Genomic DNA, 21,914 nt, shown 5'->3' with positions numbered 1-21,914 from the left:
TTATAGAACACAAAACATTTTCTCTACCGTTACTACATTTATTCTCTTAAGTTCTTGGAAGGAAGACAGGAAAGGGGGTGTGATTCTTCCCATTTTATGTAGGGAAGAGAAAGCCTGAGAAGGAAAGGGATGAGATTTAATATTGCTCAGAACTGTCTGTGCCTGCCATGTGATTATAGTCGCTGTGGAAGATAGCTGCATACCGTGATGTCTCAGGGGAACTCTAAGAATTACACAATGCACAGTGTCAGAGTTGGAAAAGACCTTAATGACAATCTTAGTCCAATGAGTATCTGCCTAAGAAATTTCTCTGCAATATACCTGAAAAGTAGTTTTCCAGCTTCTGCTTAAAGATTTCCAATAAAGGAAAATCCATTGCCTCCCAAGGCATCCTGTTCCATTATTGATAGTTCTAAGTTTTTCTTGACCTCAAGGCTAAAGTGGCATATTTACAATTTCCTCCCATGGCCTTGTTTTGTACTCAAAGGCCAAAACAAATCTTCCACATGAAAGACTTTCAGACACATGAAGGAAAGGATTGTGCCCTGAGTCTGTCCTGATTGATCCTGAGTCTACTCTAGGCTAAATATCCCCAGCTCCTTCAAATGATCCTGGTATAGAATGATCTCTAGGCTCTTCACCAAACTAGGTGCCCTACTCTAGAGGCTTATTGATGTCCTTTCTAAGATGTGACACTTAGAAATGAATATAATGGGGGCAGGGTAGGTATGAGGCTCAGAAGATTGAGAGCAAGGGCTAGAGATGGGAGGTCCTAGGTTCAAATCAAGATGACCCTGGGCAAGTCACTTAACTGCACCTATCTTGAAACCAAAATATAGTATTGATTCTAAGATGGAAGGTAAAGGTTTTAAAAAAACAATTTTTTCAATTAAAAAAATTAATATAATACAACAAACTGATATAACATGGGCAGAATATAATGGAACTAGCACTTTCCTATTTCAGGAAGCTGTAAGCCTCATAATAGAGGCTAAGATCACATTACCTTTTTTGGTTACCATATTGTCCTGTTAACCCAGTGAGCTAAAGGTCCACCAAAATTTCTGGAATTTTTTTTCAAATGAATTATAATCTAGTCATACTTCTCTCATCTTGTTCTTATGCAGTCCATTTCTGGAACTCATGTGAAACTTGACATTTATAGATAATAAGTTTTATCATTACATTCAGCCCAATACTGTAGCTTATCAAGTTGTTTTTTTAATCCTTACATTCAGGATGCTAGCCCTTCCTTCTAGCTTTGTGTCATGTGCAAATTTGATAAGTATGCAATAGAGGATTTTATTCTAAATTGATGATGGAAATGTTAAACAAGCAGAGATCTCTAAGGCACTTCACTAGGGACCTCTTTCCAAGTTGCTATGGAACCATGAAAGACTATTCTTTGTTCAGACATTCAACAAGTTCTGAATCTACCTAGTTGTATTATTATCTATTTCCTCAACCTTTTCCAGCAGAATTGCATATCACTTTATCAGTTGCTTTATTAAAATTTAGGTAAACTGTATCAGTACCTGCATCTACTAACTTAGTAACCATTCCAAAAATAGAAGTAAGCTTAGGCTAGCATAATGTTTTTGATGAAACTATTTTGGTTCTTTGTGGTAATTACTTCCTTATTTATATACTCATTAACCATTTTGTTAAAAGGACATTATAGAATTTTCTCAGGAATTGAATTCAAGCTCATGAATTTATAAATTGTAGATTCTTTTCCTTCCCTTCTAATAGGCAATGTAGTATAATGGATGACACAGTGGACTGTGTCAGAGAGCCAGACCAGGAGTCAAGAAGACTCATTTTTCTGAGTTCAAATCTGAATTCAGACATTTAGTAGCAGTGTGATCCCTTGGCAAATAATTTAACACTGTCTGACTCAGTTTCTTCATCTGTAAAATGAGCTAGAAAAGAAATGGCAAACCACTTCCATGTCTTTGCCAAGAAAATCCCAAATAGAATCATGAAGAGTTGGGCATGATTGAAAAATGACTGAACAACAACATAAGGGAAAGTATGCTAGATTTGGATTCAAGTTAAAATACTCTGCTACTTACTATGTGTATAACCTTAGTTAAGCTATTCCCTCCATTTCCTTGATCTGTAAAATGATGAGGGATGGGCCAGATGGTCTTTACTATCCTTTCCAGCTCTTAATTTGAGTCTCTATTTTAAAAAACCAGGACATGTTCCCTTTTCCAGTCTCCCAGTGATTAAAAGGGAAGTTCTATGCTATCCTATCAATTCCTTTATTATCTTGAGTATCAACTCCCCACGAGAAATTTTTGTTTTGTTCTTTCCAGTTCAAAAGATTGTCCTTGGTAGGGAAAACAGAAACAAAACAAGTTCTTTCTTCTCTCTGTTATTAGTCACAATGATCCTGTCTGCAGTGATCCTATCCTGTCCCATCTTTGATCTTTCTCTTTCCCCTAGTTTGCTAAGCAAAAAACAAAACAAAAAAAAATCTATTTTTGTCCTCCCAACCTTTCTTATAAGCCTCAGCTCATTCTCAGCTTTAGCACTCTTATCTCTAGAATAATAGCATCATACCCTAATCTTGTGGTCCTCCTACATTACCTTCTCTTGCAATCATTTTCTAAACCTATCCTTTTAAAAAATAAATTGGTCAGCGAGTTCTCGTTTCTTCAAACATTTCCCATTTTATCTCCTTAATCTGAGTTTTTCATTTTGAGTCTTCAGATTCATACTTGAAAATTTCCCATTTCTCCTCACATTATTTCCCTATTGTATAAATGGAATTAGCTCACCTTCATTCATTTGTTTAGACTCTAGCCACCAGAAATAATGTCCCCCCCACCCAACTTAGAATTAAGTGGGGAGGGGGAGCTCTGTGACCCACACGAGATAGTAAGTGACAAATCAAAAACAAGTGACTGCCCCTTGGGCAGTCCAAAATAATACTGAGGCTGCCATTTGTCCACTTGAAACTGGAGGTGGATGCAGGAAGTGACAAAAGATGCTATCTTTTAAAATATGATGGTAACTTCCTGTGGGGCAGTTGGCACTCTGAACTTGGTGTGAAAGCATCTCTGGTGAGACTTCAGACTGCTTCCCTTTGAACTGTCACGTGGGTAAGTTAGGCTGACTCTCTTTCTCTTCCCTTGGTGTTTCTGGAGGCTCCCTCAAGGAAGCCTCTCTTCTTAGAGGAGGCCTTGTGACTAGAAGCCTTGTTTAATTAACTTCTGTGCTCCTCTGCTGGGGCCTCTAAATTCCTACCTGGTTCAGCCTCTGGACCGGGCCATAGTTTCTCTCTCTCAATTTCCCTACCTTCAATCTTCCTAATTGTAAATAAACCACCATAAAAGTCATCCTGACTTGGGTCTATTTTAATTTGAAATCGAGTTAATCGATTTCTGGCACCCATACCTTAAATATCTAGTCTCCCCTCTTACACTATGGAATTTCAGTCCAGGGGAATTTTCCTCCTTCTTTGGGATCCTTTAAAATATGCTCTCCAAAAACCCAAGGTGAATGACAGAATATACATAGCTTTCCTCTCCTTAATCACAAACTCTGGGAAGAAGCGATCATTTCTCTCCACAGTTACTATCATTTTTGCCCTTGCAATTAGCTCCCCTCTTTTGATGATAAGCAAATCCAGAACAGAATTCCTCCTTCCTAACTCCTCAAAGGATAAAATAATTATTAAAGTAAGTCAAACAGTTTTATGTTGCTATGCTTTGATGGAACATTCCAACAAATGTCCTGACTATTTGAAAAGTCCCCTTCTGTAATGCCATGTTTCTGTACCAAACTTGTAATCTGTTTCCTAAAGTCTTTATCTATTTCCTCTTTCTATCCAGGTAGTATTCAGTACATGTCTCAATGACAAAATCACTTGTGTTTTTCCCTCCACTGACTTTTTTTTTTTTAAACTCTTAACCTTCTGTCTTAGAATCAATACTAAGTATCAGTTCCAAGGTAGAAGAGTTTGTAAGGGGTAGGGAATTGGGGTTAAGTGACTTGCTCTGGGTGACACAGCTAGGAAGTGTCTGAGTCCAGATTTGAACCCAAGTCCTCTCAACTCCAGGCCTGGCTCTCTATCCACCTAGCTGACCCCTATCTCCACTGATCTTCATCCAAATACTCTCCGCCATGCTTCCCTCCCCTGGTTCCTGGATTTACTAACAAATGTAGTTTCTTAATGTACAAGGCTACTCCATCACCCCACCCTTTCTGCCTATCTTGTTTCTTTTAGATAATTTATAGCCATCCAGATACTCATTTACAAAAAAATGAGTTTCATCCCACCAAATCTCAGTAATGCCTATGAGGTCACATATGCTTCTCTCATTAGGATCCCTTTCAACTCATGTTCTCTTTCCTGTCTTACTCAGCTAATTTGATGCTCCCCAAAATTTTCCTCCCCAACTCAATTTATTTCCCTCATAATTGCCCAAAATTCCAAATCACCTTCCCATTCAGTTCAAGCCATTTTCTGCTCCTTCTCCCACAATATTTTTCTCTAAGTAAAGAAAGAACCAAGGACTGAACTTCTAAACCACCTTGATTTCTGTTTTATGAGGTAGTTCATTTTACAATGAGCATTGCTCACTCCAAGACAAAATGGTTGGAAGCAAATGGAAGCACCGGACTACACCAAGTTCTGAGGTATGAAAAGACCCTTTTGAGATCCTAGGAGAGTCATTATTTTTGATTACCAGTTAAGGCAATCTGTCTTGCAGACTTTCTCCCACGTGAATTCTGAAAGTAGTACAAGGGAACTACTTGGATAAAAAAGTCTCAGAAAATCTTTCCTGTCACTATAGTAAACACATACACAACCACAGACTGAACTGACTAATGTCTGCAGCAGGGAAGAACAATCAGAGAATTTATGTATGGAACATATGTTGACATTTCTATCCTCAAAGCTAATTATTTGTTGAAGTTGAAGCCATCAACAAGCCCAGGATTGAAAGATCACCTAGTCCAATTTCCTTACTTTAGAGATGAGATAATTGATGCCCAGGGAGGTTAAGGGATTTCATCAAGGTAAAGGGAAATATTCAATCTCAAGCCTTTGGACTCAAGACTTAATAGTTAAGGCACTGGATTTGGGGTCATAGAGACTTGGGTTTTCAAGTCCTGCCTCAGACACTTACTAGCTCTTATTTATTCATTCTGTGAGAAGTCTCTTATCTGTAAAGTGAGAGATTTAGACTTATGAACCTCTAAAGCCCTGGCCAGTTCTAAATATATGATTCCTTTGTTTTAACTCTAACCCTTTTCCCACTATACTAATGCCTCCTGATTACTCCTTGCTTTAAATAGGTGTAAAAACAACTGCTGAACCTGGTTTATCAGTGTGAAATGAAGTTCTTGTAAAACTTGGACACACATCATAGGTAAAATTAGCTTCATTAGCAAAGAGCCTCTAACCACAGAAGTTCTTATTTAAATAATAAAAATAAAAGCTAACATGAATATGGCACTTACTTAGTACAAAGCACTATGCTAAGTGCTTTACCATGATTATCATATTGGATTCTCAAAACAACTCCTAGAAGTAGGTGCTATTATTATCCCCATTTTACAAATAAAAGAACTCCTGGCTCAGTGGATTGAGAGCTAGATGCAGAGATGGGAAGTCCTGGGTTTAAACATGACCTCAGGTACTTCCTAGCTGTGTGACCCAGGGCAAGTCACTTAACCCAGATTGCCTAGTCCTTGCGCTCTTCTGCCTTGGCACTAGTACACAGTATTGATTCTAAAACAGAAGGAAAGGTTGTGTTGTTTTGTTTTTTTTAAGGGGGAACTAAGCAAACACTGACTAAATGAATTGTCCAGGGTCACATAGCTAGTAATCAACTGAAGCTGGATTTGAGATCAGGCCTTCCTGACTGTAGCCAGGCACCCTATCCACTGCGACACCGCTACTGCTTCAATTTATAGTTTCCCATGAGAAGGGAAGCCAATGGAGGCAATGCCACACAATGGGAAGTTAGGCATGGTGAATTCTTTGTGAATTTGGAATCAGATCTGAATTGGAGTAGGTTTGAATTCTGTATTGGTTGGAGGATTTGTGTTTGGAGTACTTTTGAATTCTGGCTTTGCCACTTACTCTTGGTATGGCTTTGAGCAAACCCCTTCTTTAGGCATCAGTTTCCTTATCTATAAATCAAAGGGTGGACTAGATCAGAGGTGTCCAGCCAGCAAAACTCTCAAGCTACACTGAAATTAGATCATAATATATCTAAGAAATATTAAACAAAATAAAAATACGACAAAACAGATAACATTACATTTTACAACTAAATCAATCTTTGGTCTACAGATATCCTTATGTACCAATTAGTGATCCACTATTTGATTTTGACACTACTGAACTGGATGAGCTCTAAGACCCCCTCCAGCTCTAAATCTATGATCCTAAATGCAAAGACAAATATAATTCATTTAATTTACTCTTCTCTAAGCCTTACACTGTCCTTGATTTTGCAGATAACTTCCTGAGATGTTCAGAATCTAAGGCATTAGACTAGAATTAATTATCTTGACTGCAGTAGGAGCATGTGGGTGGAGGATGAACTCGAAGGCACAGCCTCTGAAATATATTTTTAAATCAATCAGCATTTCCTGAGTACCAATGTGCCCAGTCCTATGTGCGGTTTTGTGAAAAGTAAAAAAAGGAGTATATGATATGGCAAGGAGGTCACAGTGAAGCAAGACACCTGTCAGACAATTAGAGAAAAATGTCTAATAGTGTTTAAGGAAACGCTTATGCGCATTCTCCATCTTGATTGCACTTCAGAGGCTCAAAGAAAGGAGCTATCATTAGAGGAGTATCCCTAGAGTCTTTGTGGATGAGGGGTAGCTTAACTGCTCTGAAAAAAATGGATAAAAGAGGAGGGCATCATTCATTTACTAAGTACCTACAAGATGCCAGCCACCATTCTAAGCAATGCGGTAGAAAAACAACCAAAAATTTAAACAATTCCTACTCTCTGGAGCTACCATGGGAGATGATAGATATGTATAAGGATATGCTGAATAAGTACAAAATAAGTGCTTAGGAAGAAAGGCTAAGAAACTTACCAATTGTATGACCCTGAGCAAGTCATTTAACCCTGTTTGCCTCAGGTCCTTATTTGTAAAATGAGCTTGGGAGAAGAAAATAGCAAAGTACTCCAGTATCTTTGCCAAGAAAACTCCAAATGGGATCACTAAGAATTGAAACACAACTGAAAAATGATTTAACTGAACTGAGTAGAAAGGAAGGGCAGTAGTACTTGAGTGAGTCAGGAAAAGTGCCTGAGCTGTTGACAGAAGTTAAGAGATTCTGTAGGCATTGAGGAGGAAGGGCATATTAGACACAGCAGTGGGAAGCATGGCCAATGCCTGTGTGAGGAACATAGATAAAGTCAATCTGGCTAAATCCTAAAATAAGAAGAGGAATAATGTATAATGAGGCTGGAAACATAGGGCAGAGCCAGGTGGTTAAAGACAAACATCTTTTGATGTTGTTATTTTTTTTTATGACAAACATCATAAGAGTAAGGAGAGACAGTCTAAAAACCTAGAAGGGATATTAATAAGTATACAGTCCAATCCCCTCATTTACAGGGGAAAAAAACCAAAGCCCAGAACAGTTAAATGACTTCCTCGGTCACAAAGTAAAGTAAAGCAGGGATTTGAACTGAATACCTCTGACTCTAAAAGCATTATAAATTCCACACTGCTACAGAGATCTACATCTAGAAAATGCTTGGAGAAGTTAATTTCCACCACTTTCTCTCCTAGGTCTCTTTCATTTCTTGGGAATATTATACGAACCAGGGAGAAGAAAACCATTAAGGATCAATTCAATAAGCATTTATTAAGGATCTACTATGTTCCAGGCATACTGCTACCTCAGGAACATCATAGCAATTTAGATTTAAAACTTAGAATTCATTTAGTCTGATTTTACAGATGAGGAAAGTGGGGGGAAGGAAGGAGGGGCTACCAAGGAGATTAAATGACTTGCCACACCAGACAATATGTGGCATATTCTGACTCCAAACACAGCACACTTGCCACTGCAGCCCAAGCTGCATCAGTTAGGTAAATAGAGATGGATGCTACTAAACAGAAAAACCCAGTTCTATACAGAAGGCCATGCTTAAGCAATCATATGAAAGAGAGAGCCCCAGTCTGGCAGTCAGCTTGCCTTTCTGACTTATTCTTTGGTTCCTTTCCCCAGGTTTTCAGGGGGAAATGGTTTCACTCCTTTCAATCAAAGACAGGGTTGGGATTTATCCCAAAAGAACTGCTGGGTTGGGATCTTGAGATCAATAGGGACTCCATAGAGGGACATGGCTGGGAGAGGTGGGGAGCCAAACAGAACCAGAACCAGAAAACCACTTTGTGTAACCAGGTTTGGGGAGAGGGTGCTGGGGAGCTGGAAAGAGGTTTTTACAGCCCAGCTGCATCTGCTTCTGAGAATCATAGACCTGTTGGACAGCACAATTTCCCCTTGTCCTGGAGAGGATTGTGAGAGCTCAGGAAGGAAAGGAATGATGCAGGGAGGTAGTTTTCAGGATTTTTGCGAAGAGGATGAGCGTGGCTGCAGGAGCATAATGTCAGGCTGAAGAGCGGCACTGAGATCATAGACAAAAGAGAAATGTTCTTCAGTCAGTATTTGCCCAAGTGAATCTGGGACCACGACATCTCCGTGGCTTGATCTCTCTCTCTGCTCAGACCCCCACCTCTTCAGGCCCCCAGGGAAAGGGGTGTGGCGGAAACGTGAAGGAGCGGAGACCTACCAAAAGACAATGCAATGTTGTAATTCTCCTCTTCCCCCTTAAATTTTCCTGTTCTGTAAAGTGCTCATAATTTCCGATTTTCTTAGTAACGTAAAAGCTGTCGTGCCAATGATAGAAACGATGATCGATTATAACAGTTTTATGATGTGTATATGTTATTCATTTGGAACAAGGTGGCTTCAAGGGAAAGTCGGGGAATGATATACTTGGATACAGAGAGAGGATCAGAGAACAGAAACTCAGAATGGTCAGCCAGAAAGAAAAGGATTTTCCATGCACTCCGACTGAGGGTCTGGGCCGCATGAAAAAGATTATATGATTTTTAAAAAATAATTATGATTTGTTGTTACGTGTAATTGGTAAAATATATATACACATGTAAACAGTTTTAAAATTCTTACAAGCTCCTCAATCATTTATTAAACCATGTGACTAGGGTTAACCATTTACCTTAAGCTAGGCAGGAGTCTTGAATAAATAAGTGGTGTAAAGAGACTTGACATAAAAGCAAGCCAATTTTCTCAAAGGCAACTAACCTCATTCAACTTCACCCTCACTGTCTTTTTTTAAGCTTGATCATCCTTGGTGAGGGGGGAGGTGTCAACATAAAGGAGATCTGTCACCACCCTTCAGGCTAATGGGGGTGTGGGGAGTTAATGTGCCCATATAACCAAAGGTGTGGGCCACTTTGATAAACATGGACCTTCACCTATATAGCCAACTTTAGGTGTCAGGAATACATCAGGGTACATCAGGAAAACGTGGATTCCAAACTAGCTTCCCTCCAGCTGCCAAGCATTCCATTAGACCAACTTCCCAGATTTAGCGTCTTCTCATTTTAACTCAATTTAGCAAACTCATTAGAACAACAGCATGGTTAGAATATTGAAGTAGGAGCTTTGTGACTTCTGGGTCTCATGTTCCTCACCTGTGGAAAGAATCACATGGGCTTTTCATGGGCCCTTTAGAATTCTGAAGCCTATAAATCCATGCTAGAGAAATCAGCACCTAATGATAACCAAAAGGAATCATTCATGTTTCCAAAGCACTTTAAGATTTATAAGTAACTTCCCTCACAGGCAGGCCTGAGAGGCAAGGCACTTGGTAGTGTATTGCCAAGGAACTCTCAGTGAAGAAACTCTACCAATACAGATGCCTATCTGATTGGGGAACTAAGAGTTTAAATGACTTGCCCATTGTGACACAATCAAGAGATTGGCTCTGTATCTACTCCTCCAAGCAGTCTCTGTGTGCTCTTAACCCAATTTCTTATTTTAAAGAGAAGAAAACTGAATCTCCATGACTAACCATAGTGTCATGGGGTAGGATCACATAAACTAAGAACTCCAGGGCTTATATATAGAAATATAATGACATTATTATTATATTATCCATATTATATATAATATACTTTGCTGTATTATAATTATTATATTATCCAAAAGATCTTGGAACTAGCCTCATCCCCACATTTTACAGATTAGATTAACAATTATTTAAGAAAAAGGGGGCAAGTGCCTGTCTCAGTGGACTGAGAGCCAGGACTCGAGATTGGAGGTCCTGAATTCAAATGTGACCTCAAGTACTACCTAGCTGTGTGACCTTGGGCAAGTCATTTAATCCCCCATAGCATAGCCCTTAATGCTCTTCTGCCTTGGAACCAGTACACAGTATTAATTCTAAGACAGAAGGTTTTGAAAGAAGAAGGGGGGGGGACCCAATTTTGGAAAGACCAAGACAATTGCGTCATACTGAGCATGATCAAGCAAGTAGTCAGTGAAAGAACTTAGGTTTAAACTCAAATCTCTCAACTCCCAAGTCTTTCCTTTTCATTAAGCCACACCTGCTTCTTCCCAAGTAGAAAGTGGCAAAGCTAGGATTTGAATTCAGATCGCTACTGACTCCAAGATCTGGACTGGAACTCTTTCCTCTGCAGCAAAATTGTATCCCAAAGCCAGCTAGAAATTTTCTTTGCATTCTTCTTCTCTCTCAGAGGTCTTCTGACTGCTTCTCCCCCTTTGGTGCAGCTCATAAGAGTCGACACCAAAACCGGATTTCTGACTCTCCAGCAAGACTACCCAATTAAGCCAGAGCTGAACTTGGAACATTTTCGTGCACATATTTAGGCACAGTGTGCCCACTAAAAGCCTCAAATTCCTGGTGCCCAAGAATGGGCACCAGGAGAGCACCGGGTTTTCCCCCAGCCAGCTGTGCTGAAGCAAGGAGCCCAGGGAGGGTCTCCTGGCATCGCTGCGCAGCGCCCGGGGCCAGTTCGAAGCCTGCTAATTAGGTTTCAGGATGGAGTCAACTCTAGGGACACACCTGCCAAGCAGCCCGGGTGTACGAAGAGGATACAAGAAGGCCCAGATCCCTGCGTGTTTCTAAGCTCCCCACGGGAATCTAGCCCGGCTCCTGCTCTGGGATCCCTGGCTCCTTCATCTCCACCCTCTTTCCCCGGGATTCCTGGTTAGTCTGAGCCTACGAACCCGCCTCCCGCGGAGAGGCTCAGGCTGCAGACATGGGCGGAGGCGCGGCTGCAAACAGCTGGCCAGGGGCCCGAGGGTCCGAGTCCGAGCAGCAGGCAGGCAGTGCCCCCAAGCCACGCCTGTTGCAGCCGCGAGCCTAGAGGTACACGCGGAAGGACACCTAGCGCGCACGGAAACCAAAGCCCTTTGTCTCCCAGGACTGAAAGAGAAAAGGAGGAGGCGGAGAAAAAAAACCCTCAATTAATTGCAGGGGTTGGGAGGGTCGGGGCGGGGGAGAACTGGGGGCGGGGAGTGCAGAACTTGTCACCTGACAACCTCGATGGAGACGCTTCCTCCACAGCTGGGGAGGTCGTCTTGCTAATCCCCTTCCAGAGAGCAGGCTAATTGCTGCCGCGGTAGACTGCAGGATGAAAGGGAACGGGGACGTACACCCACGATGCCTGGAGTCATGTTATTTGCTGCTAAATTAATATAATTATATTACCTAATGCAGAAACCACGTTAGAAACTCCAGCTTTCTGCCCCAACCAGGAGCAACCTTTAATGGGTTAAAGGCAACATATTGGTTTAATTCCCCGACCTATATCCCTCCCCTCCTTCGTCCCCCTCAATCCCACCCTCTTGCAAATGTCAGAAATAAATGATCTAAACCAGATGTAGGATTTTGGGTACACATTTTCGGGCAGCGCTGCTCTAACAGCTGTTTTGTATTAATAATGTACAGTTGTGACAGGAAATATGGTTTAGAATCCTGGAAAAACATGAAAGCTAATTCCATTACCCCTTTTCATGGTAACCTATTCTTCTCAAATACTCAACTGGTTTGGATTACAGTGAACCGAGAGGACGAATAATTCTGTCCCAAGTATTAACCTATCAGTACTTTCTTAATCTCTCATTGACTAAAATTCTGAAATCTACCTTCCCCAGCTACCTGCAAAGAAATATTCTGCAAAACAAACAAACAAAAAACCCAACTTGGTAAAGAGTGACAGGCTCCATCAGTACATCATCCAATTTGATTAAATTCAAACACTTATAAAGTAGGTAGGTGCAAGGCACTCACACCTCAGCGGAGATTTTGCCAGATCGATTTTACTGTTTCATGGATCCTGTCTTTAAGAGCTTGGAGGGACCTTGAGGATTATCTAGTCCTTCATTTTTTTTTATCAGATAAAGAAAATGAGTTCCAAATAAATGTAATTATTTGCTCAACGTCACACAGGTAATATGGCTACAAGTCAAGATTTTAGCCAAATATTTTGCCTCTCTAACCATGTTTTTTTTGTTTGTTTGTTTAATGCTTCTTTGCCATAGTCATGAATAGTAGGAGACCAAATGGAAACAGATTCCTTCTTTAACCTCCTGCCTGGGATGATACCTCCCAAACACCCCTCTAGTATCTATCCTCCTCTTACAGTGGAAAAAAAACACACACACAAAAACAATAAAACACTTTTATGCCCTAAGAACCAGATAAATCCTGGTAATTGATCTCTGGAGAGAGATTATTAAGGGGCTAAGTGCAACACTTTCCAGAGCCCTAGCATAATAAGCTTGAAGTCAAACAAATGCACAATTTGTTATCTGCATTTCATCACTTGATGCAATGCAAGCAACTGGCTCCAAAATGGCTTTTTTCCAGGAGGAGGGGAGAAAAACAGACCCTGGCAGATGACTAAAATAGCTCTTACACATCCACTGACAGTTATACCCTGTTACTGAAAAATTTACACACACTCCATGTCCTCTTACATAAAGACATACATTTACACATTGGGGAGACCTGCTTTCATTCTTCTTAATGAACAGAATTCCACTCAACTGGACTGGGTACAGTGCAAACCAAGGAGAAAATGCCAGTGAAATGGCAAAGGCAGGCCAGGACAATCAGCAAAGATAAGGAAGCTGCTGACACCCTAACTTGACTCAACCCAAAAAATATCAATTAGAAAGTTAATAAGAACAAACCTAAATAGAAAAAGGGGAGGCAAAAGGTGGAGACTGGTTCATTCCCCTCTTTCTTCCATCTTAGATTTTTGTGGACAAAACAAATGAAACTTTATTAACTCATCCTTACTGGGGAGGTAAGCCAGTTAGTTATACGGTAGTGAGGAGTCTATAGATTTTACATCCAGACATACATTTACATCATTTGGAGGGAAAATACAATTTGGTTACTTTGAGGCATGTGTGCAAGGAATAATTTGAGTTCAGCTATGAAGAAGAAAGGCAGATATAAAATAGTACAGAAGGCCCAAGGTTCAAATTCTGCCTCTGTCTTGACTGTTTGCCCTTCCTGGTCTTCCTTTTCTAAGGTCTTATCTAGTTCTAAAATCAGTTATCCTCTGGAAAGATTGCCAAGGAGAGATTTTGCTTTAATTAATCAATGCAGTATGGAATTGTGGAAGAAATCAAGTCAACCAGCATTTTTTAAGCACCTTTGGAAAGAACTGTCCCTGTTCTCAAGGAACTCAGAGTCTAATTAGAGAGACAACATGTGAACAATTATGTATTAAAATGAATGATCATTTAGATCATTTTAAAGGGGAAACTCCTTGCAGAAGTTGGGGCTTTAGCTGAAACTTGAAGGAGACTGGGAGGCTATGAGAACAAGAGAGTTCCAGGCATGGGGGACAGTCAGTGAAAATGTCCAGAATCAGGATCAAAAACTGTCTTGTGTGAAGAAGAGCAAAGAGGCCAATGACCCTGGATTGCAGTTTGTAAAGAAATGTATAAGGGCAGCTGGGTAGCTCAGTGGAATGAGAGTCAGGCCTAGAGACAGGAGGTCCTAGGTTCAAATCTGCCCTCAGACATTTCTCAGCTGTGTGACCCTGGGCAAGTCACTTGACCCCCATTGCCTACCCTTACCACTCTTCTGCCTTGGAGTCAATACACAGTATTGACTCCAAGACGGAAGGTAAGGGTTTAAAAAAAAAAAAAGAAAGAAATGTATAAAACTAGAAAGGGAGAGAGAGACCAGGTTAGGGAACTGCTCCACCACTAATTAGTTGGGTACTTAAGTCATAGAATCATAGAGCTGGAAGTCATCTAGTACAAACCCTCATTTTTAACAGATGAGAAGATTGAATGACATATGTATGGAGAGTTTAAGTGATTTGCCTGAGGTTGCATAGGCATTAAAGAAACTAGGACAGGAGCCAGGTCCCAGTCCCTTACCCCTACTTCCACCTCCACCCTAACCCCAATCTAAATCTAACTCTTTTTCCCAGGAGCTACATTACTTCTCACAAGTCTCTTAACCTTCCAGATCTAGTCTTAGTTTCCTCCCCTGAAAGATAGGGATCCTCATATTCCACCTCCATATCTATAAAGTTGTGAGGATGAAATGAGATCAGATTTTTGTGTAGCCTAAGTATCTGGGGACAGCCCTACCCATAAATCTTCTTAGCTGAACCAGAGGAAGTTATATAGGATGAGAGGCTAGGTCAGGGATTTTCAAGGAGAAAGAAAAGAGAGAGAGAGAGAGAGAGAGAGAGAGAGAGAGAGAGAGAGAGAGAGAGAGAGAGAGAGAGAGAGAGAGAGAGAGAGAGAGAAAAGATGGTAAATGGCAGTATATGAGGAGGAAAGTAGTCCAGTCTTGAGAGGGATCTAGATGTTACCCCAAGAGAGTTCTCTTGTGTTGAATAGAGGGCATAAATGCTAGAAATAAGGTTGTAACTGACAATATCTGACTTTTATTACTAAATAAGATCAGGCAACTGGCCAGCTGCATCTCCAGATGGTTAGATACCTGCTTTAAGATATTGAGTTCCTTAAGTAATTCCAACATCCACCTTGAAGTTGTTTATTGTAAACTTCTTGAGGGCAGGGACTGCCTACTGCCTCTTTGTTCTATCCTAGTGCTTAGCATAGAACCTGGCACATAGTAGGTGCTTAATAAATGTTTATCGATTGTTTGATTCATCAATAAACCCTTTAATCATAGATAATGCATTAATGAACTTCTAACCAACCTCTACTGTAATTAGCACAAATTCTGAATGAGCAAAATCCAAGTTAATAATGTTTAGTGAAGTAAAACTGCTCTAAAGAACTAGAATTTCCTATTCTCACTGCCTCCTCTCTCCTTTTCTTTCCTCTTTATAAACACTAGCAGCTGACAGACCATGATTCTGATACTGACTAACATGTTATCCCCAAGAGATAAAAGATTTTTTTCTCCATATTTATTTTTAAGTTAGGGAAAAAGATGTAGCTTGGTGAGGTGGATTGCCTAAGGGCACTCTGAAGAACCAGGGCCAACTGGAAACTCAATCTGTCATAGTCCAAAAAGGTCACTGCTGGCTACTATTGGTGAGACAGTAAGGGCTATGAGTCTCTATCTTTGACAAAGAAATCAGAAAGAAGGATGGGACAGCACCCTGGTAAGAACTACTGAAAAATAGAACTGACTAAGCAATTAGCCCAGGAAGCTCAGGAAATCAGTGGAATAGGAGGGAAAATCCAAGTTGCTATAAACATCTAGAAATGCTCTATAAACACTTAGCATGGCTTAATGAAAAGAATACCAGATTTGGAGTCTAAGGATCTGTGTTAGCACAACCATGGGGTCAATCTACAGTATGTCCTCCTGATTCAGTTATAGTAGTGTAACATCACCCCTCCCCAGCTTGCCTAATGTGCTCTGGCATGGACAGGTTTTGTCCCTGGAGCAGAAGTTGTTACTACTTTCAAGCTTCTAGGTATAACCTTGTGAGTATCTTCCTAATACTATATTTCTTGAGCTCCCACTTGTGTGCTTCCTCTTAATAATCAGCCAGTAGCTTCGGTAAGCTAATTATTTAAATGGCTTAACAAGAACAGTAGTTACAAAGCATTTCCCCCCCAAACAGAGGGGCAAATTCTGCAATACACACATTGTCTATGATGGAAAAATGAGCATAGATTTAAAGTACCTTGGTAATGAGGTGTGCATGTAAGGCAATGTACCTGAGGAAGGCAACTCACAACTCAGAACTGCAGGGCCTTGAAGGGTTGTTGTTTTTTTTTTTTTTTTCCTCTAGAAGGAAGATCCTCATGAAATTTCTTGCAGGGTGATAGATGAGGTGCTTTGATGCTCATCTGGGCTGGCTCCTTACAAGCCTTTGTCTCTTGGCTGGATAGGTCATTCTTCTTCTGCATCCAGGTAAGAGGCAAGCCACTTGGCTTCTCACTGGGCTCAGCTGCCTGGAGCTGGTCCAGACTGGTCAGACGGATGCTGCATAGCTGCTAGACTGAGCCAGAAAGGTGACTTTGCTTCTGGTCTGGGACCACTGTTCACTCATTGGACTTTTTTTTTTTTAATTTTAAACCCTTAACTTCTGTGTATTGACTTATAGGTGGAAGAGTGGTAAGGGTAGGCAATGGAGGTCAAGTGACTTGCCCAGGGTCACACAGCTGGGAAGTGTCTGAGGCTGGATTTGAACCTAGGACCTCCCGCCTCTAGGCCTGGCTCTCAATCCACTGAGCTACCCAGCTGCCCTCATTGGACTTTTCTTACAATGTGGCATTTCTGCTGAAAATGTCTATCTTAACCCTTTAGTGAGCTGATGTAGTCTTTTTCCATCTTCAGGCACTAGCTTGGAATGGTTGTACAATGCTTTTGTCAGGTGAAACAGCATCTTGTTCTTTCATCAGGAGCCTCTCCTTTTTGAGCTCCATCTCTAAGGGTGATTACATCCAGGCAGGAGGCAGGAAAGGTCTAGCAGTTTCAGTTTAATGATTGTTGGAAACCCCCTTCCCTCAGTAAGACCCAAAGTCTTGCCTTGAGGGGATCAGTCCCAATTAAGTTAGTTATACTTTCAACAGCCAAGACCTTTAGAGGACTGCTCATATCCACCTTTAGTGTAAGCCTTTCATCCAACTTTCACCTGCATCTCCAAGAAGTTGTAGCATGGGCAGTGCCCACGCCAGTTAAGAGTAACTAACAGCAGGGGCAGCTGGGTGGCTCAGTGGATTGAGAGCCAGGCCTAGAGATGGGAGGTCCTAGGTTCAGATCCGGCCTCAGACACTTCCCAGCTGTGTGACCCTGGGCAAGTCACATAACCCCCATTGCCTAGCCCTTACTGCTCTTCTGCCTTGGAGCCAATACACAGTATTGATTCCAAAATGGAAGGTAAGAATTTAAAACTTAAAAAAATAAAAATAAAAAAAAGAGTAACTAAAAGACCTCCAACCCGTTGGCGAGTTAGAGGGATGTTTTCCCTCAGGCAAGTGAAAACTTCCTTCTGCAAAACCGGAGGATGAGAACAATGTGTTCCAACAGTCATGAAGGCCTCCTCTGAAGCAGGCTCTGAGGAATGCCTAGAGTTTGGTCAAGCATTAAAGGCACCAAAGTCATCCACTATCTCCCAGGCCATTGCCTGGGATCCTGACTTTTGTCAGCAACTGCTTTTGGGATCTTGCAGATGCAAAGGTATAAATTCAGGCTGTACCCTCGAGGCAAGTTCATTATCTCATTGGCCTCTTCATGAGTAATTGAGCTCTTCAAGCTTAGGACCCTTTCTAAGGTGGGAAATATCTGCTTTGCATACGAAGCCTTTTTCCATTTCCCTGTCTCTGACTTTTAGGCTCTGTAGCCCTTTTCCCTAAACTGAAATCTCACTGGATATCCTTGTGATGCAGCCAGGAAGATCATGAGTGCAAACAGAACTTCCCTTCTAAGGAACTTCCCCTACTTGGTTGGGGGCATATGTCTTGGCTTTCCTCACACCAGTAAAACCATGGCTATCCTTCCCACTGTCTCTATCCTGAGATCAGAATTATAACTAAGACTTTTGTCTCTGGAGCAAGAGTGTGGATGGGGGTGGGGTGGGGTGGGGGACTTGGTATGGGGTTGATAGTGCTGAGGGAATTCACTTGAGCATGGCAACCAACAGGAAGAAAGATGCCCTGAACCTGACTTTTTCATTATAGGGAGTAGGAGTATTGCCCTCGGACCTCATTTTATTTTGAGGTGTATTCATTGATGGAGGACATAGTACTGCTTTGAAAAAAGAGATTCTGGGAGGGCAGCTGAGTGGCTCAGTGGATTGAGAATCAGGCCCAGAAACAGGAGGTCCTGGGTTCAAATTTGACCTCAGATACTTCCTAGCTCTGTGACCCTGGGCAAGTCACTTAACCCTCATTGCCTAGCCCTTACCACTCTTCTGCCTTAGAACCAATACCCAGTATTGATTCTAAGATGGAAGGTAAGGGTTTAAAAAAATGAAAAAAGGGATTCTGGGAGAAATCTGGGTATATTGGCCATGGACCAGGTTATTATCATTGTGGCTAGGGTTGGGCAGGTAGGGTTTCATGTAGGATGGGAACATGCAGGGTAGGGTGTCCCACTGTTTTACTGTTGTCACCCTTTGAATTGTGGTGCCCTAGGACCAATCCCTGGTTGTTCTCTCCAAGTTATGGCTCTGCTTGTGGTTGCCAAGATGCTTATGACAAAACTGCTGCTCACCTAACTTCTCTGGTGTTATTTGCACAGTCCTTGTAACATAGTAAGGGATAAATGATATGGGTTGCAGCCTTCCCCTGGACACCCTCAAACCCCAGAGGTATCCCAGGTCAAAACGTATATAAGGAATTCCTTTTTTTTCCATGCATTCCTGCAGTGCAGGCTAAAGGAAGGTGACTTTGAGCAATATAAACCATAACCATATGATAAGAAGGAGTTTCTGAGAGAGACACTCCCTTTGGCTTCTCCCCTAACTTTTTGATAAGCACCAGATATGCACCATCCAGTTTTCTTCCCATAAGCATCCATTTGAATCTCAGATATCTAATCATCCCCTGAACTGCATGGTTCACTCTGATTTGTCTTCCAGGCATAGCACATCACCTCATCCCTGGTCACATAGTCCCTGTTGCCCAAAGGGTACAAGAATCCTAACCCCTTCTCTTCCTGGAGGCAGTATTTACCTGTGCCTGCCTCTCAGTCGTTCAATTTGCATTCAACTTAATATATTTCCTCTATTTTTAAGATAATCATTGGAGCCTGTCATTCTTGAAGAAGCATCCTTTCTGGGCCTGAGGTTTTATCTCAAGCTCTCTCACAACAATAAGGATAGGAACTGGGCTTGTTATTTTATTGATTAGAAACTCTCAGATTAGGAAATTCCTTCTTCCAGTGCAGGCAAGCACTTCCTCTACAGTTCAGTAGTTTTGGAGAGCAGCAGCTTAGTAGCTCAGTGAATAGAGCACCAGGCCTGGAGTCAGGAGGTCTTAGAATTGATCATTTTTTTTAAATCCTTATCTCCCCTCTTAGAATCAATACTGCATATTGGTTCCAAAGCAAAAGAGCAGTAAGGGCTAGGCAATGGGAGTTAAGTGACTTGCCCAGGGCCACACAGCTAGGAAGTAACTGAGGTCACATTTGAACCCAGGACCTCCCTCTCTAGTCCTGGCTCTCAATCCACTAAGCTCCCTAGCTGCTCCAAATTAATATTAATTTTAACTGATACTAAGACAGAAGGTGAGAGTTTTGAGTTTAAAAATAACTTTCTGAGAGTCATACAGCCAGAATTTATCAGAAGCTAGACTTGAACATTCGCTGTACCTCACAGCTTCTCTTGGCATAGTAAATTGCTTAATACATGACTTTTTATTTATGTAACTAATGATCTACACTCTGCATTTCAGTATGTCCATTTCTGAGACTCTCAATACAGTATGGATCTTTTCTTTTATACTTTCAGAATGTCACCACCTTTGTTTCCTCGTACTCAGCAATGAAATCCTATACAGAGTTCTTTACTTACAACTTTCTGAAGTTGAATTGAATTTTTCTAAAGGGTTGATCACTCAGATTATTCTCTCTGCCCATTTTTACTCCCAAGATTCTGAGTCCTTGACTCAAACTTACTGCTCCTTTGGCACCTTGGGAAGATAAATCAGGTTAAGGGAGAGTACATTGATTTGTGATCTAATGTAAGCTGGGAATCTATTCCCTGAGCCATTGCAGCCTGATATCATACATGCCATGACCGTGATGACCACACACAACACTGCCCAATCTAAGTAACCAATATGCCTGCCTTAAAAGGGAATTGGTTTCTAGTTACAGCAGACTTTACTCCTGGGGATCTTCTTGGGTTGCAACAACTTACTCAGGGCAGTCTTCCTCCAAAGTGATGTGCCACCCCAATTTTAAAATGTAGGCCGTATAATTCCCCAAGGCCTTGGAATTGATCAGGGATTACAAATGTCTGCTCTAAATCCAAGCCCTAAGCAGACACTCTCTCAACTGTGATAAAGAAAGAAGTCTTTTCCATTTCCTTAGTATTTCTTTTGATGATTTGGTCCCTCCCCAGATGGTTGCTATTTACACAACAGTGGCCCAGGTGACCAGAGGCCTCACACTGGAAGAACTGGTTCTGGAGAGCCCAAAATTATTGTCTTTTGGGTTGTCTTTCCCATTCACATGACTTCCTTGTCTTCATGAGCATTCCTGTGATTCTACTACCAAGGCCTTTGTCACTGCTAGGCTAAGTAATCATGGGAGTCCCATACAAAGAAAGTGGCAAAACTATTATTTGAATCCTTTGGAGAAACCCTGGGTATGTCAACATCTCATTTATTTTTCTCCCCTAAAAAGACCTAAAAAGGTATTCTGATTCCTGCAAGCATTCAGGCTGCCAATATATCAAATACAGAAAATTTAATTTAATTCAACCAGGAAAAAAAATCATGGAAAGGGCCCATGGATCTAGAAATGACCTCAAAGTCCATTTATTCCCATCTCCTCATTTTCCAGCTGAGAAATCTGAGATCCATGGATGTTCAATGACCTGTCCATGGCCACATATGTAGTAAGCATTAGAGGAAGAGTTGGTGCCCTTTTTTCTGTATCAAGTTGACTATTCATTTAGATCGACAGCTAAAAAATACCTCTTCCACTTTCCAAAAGGCACTAAGCAAGATGCCTCTATAGCAAGTCCCAGTTTCCCAAGGTCTTATAAATGCCACATGATTCACAATATCCTTGAGAAAAGCTCTCTGGTTTTGCTCCTCCACGTAATGCCTCTGGTCATCATCATTCTTTGGCATACATCATTCCTTGCTACATTGGTCTGTCTTTCCCTGTTCCAGCTCAGTTTTGGTCACAAAGTTTCTGTCTCCTTTCCCTCTTTCTCTTTTTGGGGATCTCATAAATATTGGCACCCTCAAGCCCAGATCTCTCCCAAGGCTTTGGGAAGTTTTGTGTCCTTGTTCCTCTAACGTTGAAGAATTTTTTTTTAATTTTTATTTACTTAAAAACCCTTACCTTCCATCTTAGATTCAATACTGTGTATTGGCTCTAAAACAGAAGAGCGGTAAGGGTGGGCAATGGGGGTTAAGTGACTTGCCCAGGTTCACACAGCTGGGAAGTGTCTGAGGTCAAATTTGAACCCAGGACCTCCCGTCTCTGGGCCTGACTCTCAATCCACTGAGCAACCCAGCTGCCCCTGAAGAATATCTTCATTTCAGTCTGCTGTGGTTTCTCCATCTACATAGTGTCATGCCACCATCTCTGTCTCTTCTCAGAAGTCTGCATAGTCCCTCTTACATGAAAACTGCTTCTTTCTTACACACAGATAAGACACACAGAAGTCTTCTTTGCACATTGGCTTATCTGACTCTTCTAGGTACATATCCACTATTATTACAT

This window comes from Gracilinanus agilis, chromosome 4 (assembly GCF_016433145.1).
Source record: "Gracilinanus agilis isolate LMUSP501 chromosome 4, AgileGrace, whole genome shotgun sequence".
NCBI lineage: Eukaryota > Metazoa > Chordata > Mammalia > Didelphimorphia > Didelphidae > Gracilinanus > Gracilinanus agilis.
The sequence above is the reverse complement of the archived record's forward strand: the minus strand, read 5'-3'. Positions refer to the sequence as shown.